This window comes from Pseudopipra pipra, chromosome 19 (genome assembly GCF_036250125.1).
Source record: "Pseudopipra pipra isolate bDixPip1 chromosome 19, bDixPip1.hap1, whole genome shotgun sequence".
Lineage (NCBI taxonomy): Eukaryota > Metazoa > Chordata > Aves > Passeriformes > Pipridae > Pseudopipra > Pseudopipra pipra.
Genome location: NC_087567.1, coordinates 7,894,338 through 7,900,793, shown reverse-complemented (window position 1 = coordinate 7,900,793; position 6,456 = coordinate 7,894,338). Strand labels below are relative to the sequence as shown.

The window sequence follows — 6,456 nt, the reverse complement described above, 5'->3', positions numbered from 1 at the left end:
GTTTCTCCTAGCAAGGTTTGAGGGATTTCCACTGTCTTAATTCTGCACCTCTGTATATGCACAAAAATTGATAGCACATAAACCTACCTGGTAAGTAAAGCAAAGCCTCATAATTTTGTTTAAGGTTAATGAAAGGCAATGTCATCCCTGACATCCCAGATAAATGATGTTTTCCATTGCTGTACACAAATGGACTGGAATATAGTTAGCACTGAGTCTGCTAGGCAAGAATAACCTCAGCTCCTTTCAATTTGGAATTCTCTAACCACCCATGGACGATAAGATGTTGTGCACTTACCATCAATTTTCTGACTTCGTGGGGAACAGAGGCTGAGAGCAAGACAGATCCTCACATGCACTGCCTTGTTGCTTATAATTTCTTTTCTGAGGATTCGTGCTTCCCCTCAGCTGAGACAAATCCGTTTTCAGCTGCATCTGATAAAGCAACACCCACAGCTCAAGGTCACCAGCTCCAAATTGGCCTTGCTTTTAACTGGTCTCACTTGAATGGTAATAAGCTTCAAGTGCTGCTTAGTCTTAGCTTTGATTCGGTTAACAGTGCACCATCATCTTGTGAGCAGGGCACTTGAGCTGCAGTTACACTCTTATTATTCCCGTTGCTCAAATCAATTGAGAAAATATGCAATATTGTGCAATATTACCAGCGGACTTGTGAATACAGATGTGTTTACCTAAACACCAGTAAGGTGATCACTGGTTTCTCAGTGTTTCACATCAGTTCTAGTTCTTCAGTACATCCTGTGCCGATGGAATACAGATATAATAAAGGAAATTAATTCTACTGCCACAACCTGAAAGAGCAGCACAATGGTAATAGGTGCAGTGGCACGGAGGCAGCTCACAGCATGCTGGAAGGCTGCAGTCCTGAGACTGCTCCATGGAAGACAAAGTATTCCATTGCTCTTCTTTCAGTCCTTTTGAGGCCTAAAGCCAAGCCCAGTAAAATATGGCTAATTAAACCTCTGATCTTTAACCACTGGTGTGGCCTTCACACACAACACCACACAGTAAAGCTGCTACAAGTAACATCCTGATAACCTGCTTGTACTCATTAACACCTGTGAGAGGGAACTGGTTTCAAAGCCTCTCTGTTTAACAGGGAACAAGACCTTTAAATCTGCATACAAAACTGTATTTAAAAACCCAGCTCAATTGCAGAGTGAAAGAGCTAAACCCTATGAGAAACAGTAATGACCTTTCTGGTACATAGTTTGCTTTGCCCAGGGATATTTAACTTCTTGATTCAGTCAGTCAGTCAGTTTGGACAACTCAGTTTGCCAAGCCCTTTGTAATTTCCCTCCTTCTTATGAACACAGTTAATATTTAGCTGTCAATCGAGTCAATCTTTATTCCCCCGTAATTTTTTTCAGTTCTTTCTATATTTCTAAAGCCTGATTATAAATATACACTCCACAGAATGACTGATTTTATATTTTTAGCTAGAAAATCTTAGTGCTTAGCCCAAAAGGAAACATATCAGGGATTTCATTTTAATTAAAACCATGATATTTCCCAACAAACTTCCATAAATAAACAGTCATTCGTTACTCTCTACATGTTCCCAAATAAAAATGTTTTGTTTAATGTGTGTCTTATGTAAAATGTATTATTTCTAGTCAATACATGCTTCTATAGCTGTGGGAAGCACTGCTGCACCTCATAGGAGTTACAGTTCAGACACTCACAAGTTCCTGCTCTGAGGATGGAAGTGACTTTGGATTATCCTGAGAAATGACAGCTTTCCCTCAGGATGAGGCATCACATGAAATCATGGGATATCCAAGAGCCTGATAACATGGAAAACTCTTCAAACTTTCAGCATTACCAGTGATTTTCCAAATATTTCTCTACATACCTTATCAAGGTAAGAACAACAGACACTGACTACTAAAGAGCATTTTAGGCTGATTGGCAAAACATTAACAAATATAATCCTATTGTGCAGCACCTCCTTCTCTTTGAATGCACAGGGAGTACCTCCAAGCATAGACACATCTACCTTCTCATCAGAAATTATATTTAATGCACCAAAATTACTTACCAGGACTTTGTTAAATCAGAGATAGTGCAGTGCAGGTTATGAAACCAGGATAAAGGAGGCAGGACTCTTGGGATCTCCCCTTCTGGCTTGAAAGCTGCTTGCTGTGGTCTCAGGGAAAAAAAATATGAAAAAAAAATCACTTCTCTATGATGCAATTTACTTATCTGAAATAATGAGACACCTCACAGCAACTCTTCAATAATACTTGTGAAACTATACAGTGATCTCTTGGCCAGAAGTGTTCTAGTGGAACCCAAATGTCAAAAATTGCTTTCAAATCAGGGAGTGAGCAAAAAGTATATACCAGACTGACATGGATGGTGCTGTAGTTATTTCCACTATGATGCCTCTCTTACTGTTTCATCTCTTTTATGGCCTATTTCATGGCCTATTTTGATGAGTTAGCATTGCCTAATACTGTTTTTTTCCCCTCCAAAATTTGACGTGTCCTCCTTTGCCCCGCTCACATCTTTTTTTTTTTTTTTTCCCTCACAAAACTGCTCATGAATCGCTTTGGCAGTCAGAGGGGAAAGTGATAAGTACTTTTAGAACATGGCTCATGGTTCAGTGGCCATCAGCAAACGCTGTCAGAGCCCATAACCCTCAGCTGGGAGGTAAGAGCAGCTTCACTCACGCCATCATTAACCTGCTGCACTGCCCCTGTGCCAGCTCCGAGAGGGCAGCCAGCCTGGCAGCATTCCTGCCTTGGCAAGCACAGGCCAGGCCACTGGCAGGGAATTTTATTCATGAAGGTGACCACTGGCCGTGAAATTCGAGTACCCAAATAGTGGTGACATCACACACTGAGGAACACAATCACCTTTTGAGGCAGCTCAGCGGGGAACTGCAAGAGTTGTGGTTGTCCAGATACATCCCCCAGGCCTGCCCCCTCACCCAGACATGAGGTGAGGGCAGCAGACTGAAGGATCACTGCTATAAAATATAAAAACATGGACAACCATGACTGTCTCTCACTCTCTTCCTACAGCATTAAGAAAACTAACTAGACTGATCTCAGCAGTTTAATATCATGCTTCTGCATTGAAATAGAGACTCCTAAACACAGAAAAAAGGTCTTGTTATATCATTAGGTGCTTTCTTTAAATATCCATTGTTTTTAAAAGACATGAGGAACCTACTTACCTGTTATTAAAACTCACTGAGTTTAGACATCTCCTTAAATGATTCAGTAACTTAGATTGTTAAATGAAAAAAAAACCCCAAAAAACCTTATTTGTTCTGTTTCTCAGTGCAAGCTGTACATGGTAAAAGAACAACTGCCCCCTAAACAGAAATATTAAAAGGAACTAAAATTCTTTTAGGTTGACATAATACTGTATTTGTTTAGAACTTTGTGATGACACCAGCTGCTGCTGCTGACTAGCAGGTCTGCTCCAGGAAGGCATGAATCTGCTGTGCAAAAATAAGTGTGTGCTTACAGTGACATGTCCTTTCACAGATTCCTGCTGGAAGTCAAATCCAGTGGAAGATTCACTTACTGTGCACAGCTGTATTTCAGATCTTGATTACTGTGTGTTTCCTTTGGAATGTTTGCTCTATGCTGGTTACCTGTTTTTATTCCCTACACAAAGAGTATGAGGCCAGGAAGATGCAGGAGGGGAAAATCCCACAAACTTGAAAGGAGGTGGAGACTGATTCATGTCACCACTTTTTCCCTGTGGCACAGCAAGTGACCTTTTATTTCTGACTCTCATCTCCTGATACAGACTGGAGAAACAAACCCTGCTTGAGAGGTGTTAGTCCAGTACTGAAAAATTCTACAGTGAGGAAAATGGTATGAGGATCTCTAAGAAAGAGAACAGAATGGGAGCTGAAGTTGCAAGAGGCTGCAGGGGCAGCAGGGATGGTCTTAGTGACCAGACTGGCAAAAATCCACTTATAGTGGCACATTTAAACTGCACTTAAGAATGTGGGAGCTCTTCCAGTTCTAGCCTAGAGATGGACCACAGGGGCAGACACTTGTTTTCCCCTTGGCAGAAGAAAATTTACAGTGCTTATGCTTTACCCCTGGTTTTAGTTCTGCAGAAATACTGAAAGGGCAAGATGAGAGCAACCAGAAGAATTTAGCAACAGAGTTAGTACAGAAAGTTAATGAAAGATCAAACTGTTTCAAGTTTTAAATTTATTTGAAGCGTACTTGAAACACAGATGGAATTTTTATCTAACCTACAATATCTCACAGACACAAGCAAAACCTTCCTGAAAAATTTCAAGATGATTGCACAGAAAAAAAAAAAAAAAAATCTATCCAAGCAGCTGGCCAGAGGGAGAAGAATAAGGTCAGACACATCTCCTGGTTTTGTAACAAAGACTAGAAACATTGCATTTAATTTCAGACCTCCTTGTTTCAATCAACTCTGCTTTTCTTCTGTGCACATCCCTTCCTCTGAGGGCTTTCCTGCTAAGAGTCTGCACCAGCAGCTTGGGTTTAAGTCTGCATCAAGCTGGTTTTTATAGTAGTAAGCACACTTGGAAGCTACAAAGACACAGCGTGTTTCCTGCTGCCCTGCTTATCAGTCACAGCCAACAATTCATAGCTGCTCTTTAAAAAAAGAAAATAATTAAACCAGTACAGGCTTTTAATAGTGCAGGGCTTAAAAAGGAGTGAAGTGATTCTATCTCATGCTTGTGGCACAAAAAGTAGTTGTGAGTCAGGTAAGCTGAAAAATTACTGCATCTCAATTTTTTGAAAATGTTTTAAATGACTTATTGAGATTTTGGCTTTCAGTCTCAGAAAAGTCGAAAGCTGCTCTGTTAAATTTCCACATAAAACAGGATGTGCTGAATTAATTTCATATTAGAACACAAGCTCCATTATTGATGGGGTTACAGACCCTCAGGCTGACCCTTTTACTTGCTCCAAAATCTAATTCAGATTGCCCTGAAATTTAATTTACCACATGGAAGCAATGGATAAAATAAGTACTCCAAATTTGGGGTAATGTATTTTAAAGAGGCTGGTATTTCCTCTCCATGATCCCAGGGAAAACACACATCAATATATAACACTGAAAAAAATCCATTGATAACACTGAAACCCAATTTTTGGGGGTATATATTTAGTAACTTACATGGGTTTTCATTAGACCTTAAACCCATTTCACATGGATTCCCAGACCCTGAAGAGCTCCTCTGGAAGGTTTCACCTTCAACTACAATTAGCCAAAAGTAAAAAAACTTGGAACATCAGATTCTTCTACTAATTTCTTTTCTATAAGCAGTGTGTTTTGTGTTGCTGAAGAGAAGATTTAGCTTGCCACTGTAGCAGAATGGCTGTTAAAAATGTTGTTTGTTTTTTTTTCTTTTCCTGGAAACTGGCACACATTAGACTCCTTTCATATGTTTTGTTGCCTTCTCTGTTAGGATTAACCTTCTGAAATACCCACCTCTCTCAATCCATCAGATGGCTCGCTTTCTATGGCCTGGTTTTCTTTTTTCCTACCATTGATCTGGATTTCAGCTCAGCTTTGCCAAGCACAGCTGCCATTCCCACAAAATACTAATGCCACTTCTGGAGAGAGCTCAAACTCTTCTCTCTGCCCTGGGTCCTCCCTTGCTTGCTTGACTTTCTTCCTCCCAAGCACCTGCTATCTATCCACGTGCACACAGACTTTTAGCTTTACAAGGAAAGCCCAGTCTCAGCGTGGGCAGGGATAATGCCCAAATAATCACTACACAGGACTAGGAACCAGAGGTTTTAGAAGGTAGGGCTGGAATTGGAACCCGTGGAGTGTTAACAATGCAGAACTTGGTACCTGGACTGTGATCTGTTAACAGAGACAGACAGGCAGCTGCAGCAGGAGATGCAGAATGTCTGTGAGATGTACTTTGCTGGAGTTTTCATGATTAAGCCAGCAATCACCTTCGTGCAAACCTTTCTTTGCAGAGATCAGCGGCGCAGTTGATAAAATTTTGTCCGAGGTATTTCTTCTGTAGATAAACCAGAGTGGAAGGCAGGGTTAATTATGTTGCCTTAAGCAACAGACTTCCTCTTTTCAATAACATTTCAGTTGTCCTGGGCTATTAAATACTACTTAGAGCTGCTCTCACACTGATTCTTTGGGAAGTGCTGTTGGAGATGCTTATCTTTGTGCCCTGGCAGCCACATCGATGTTTGCAGACAGGCAGGAGTTGGCCCTTCCAACCTCTGCTTCAGCTTGATGATGATGGCAGAATGTGAATCACTATTAGCCAGGCAATGTGCATATATCCCTCATTAACTCTATTCCTAATTGTCATAAATCCTCCTTAAATTAGCTTTAAAATGCCAGTGCCGTAAACATTCCCTGTTCCTGTTTTGTCTCACGGGAGGATGATGTTTTTCCAGCACCAGGAATTACTATTTAATAACTTGGCTATTTAACCAAGATTAA

The 6,456-nt window shown here is 40.7% G+C and overlaps 1 long non-coding RNA gene across 2 annotated transcripts in view; it reads right to left on the bottom strand.

Moving 5' to 3' along the window:
• Positions 1-919: 919 nt before the first annotated feature.
• Positions 920-6,456, bottom strand: part of LOC135424599 (uncharacterized) — a 266,173-nt gene continuing 260,636 nt past the window's right edge. For both annotated transcript variants that reach the window (XR_010435275.1, XR_010435276.1), the window contains 2 exons: positions 5,839-6,013; positions 920-2,170 (listed from right to left, as the gene is read on the bottom strand). This is a non-coding gene — a long non-coding RNA (uncharacterized LOC135424599). The remainder of the gene's footprint in view (positions 2,171-5,838; positions 6,014-6,456) is intronic.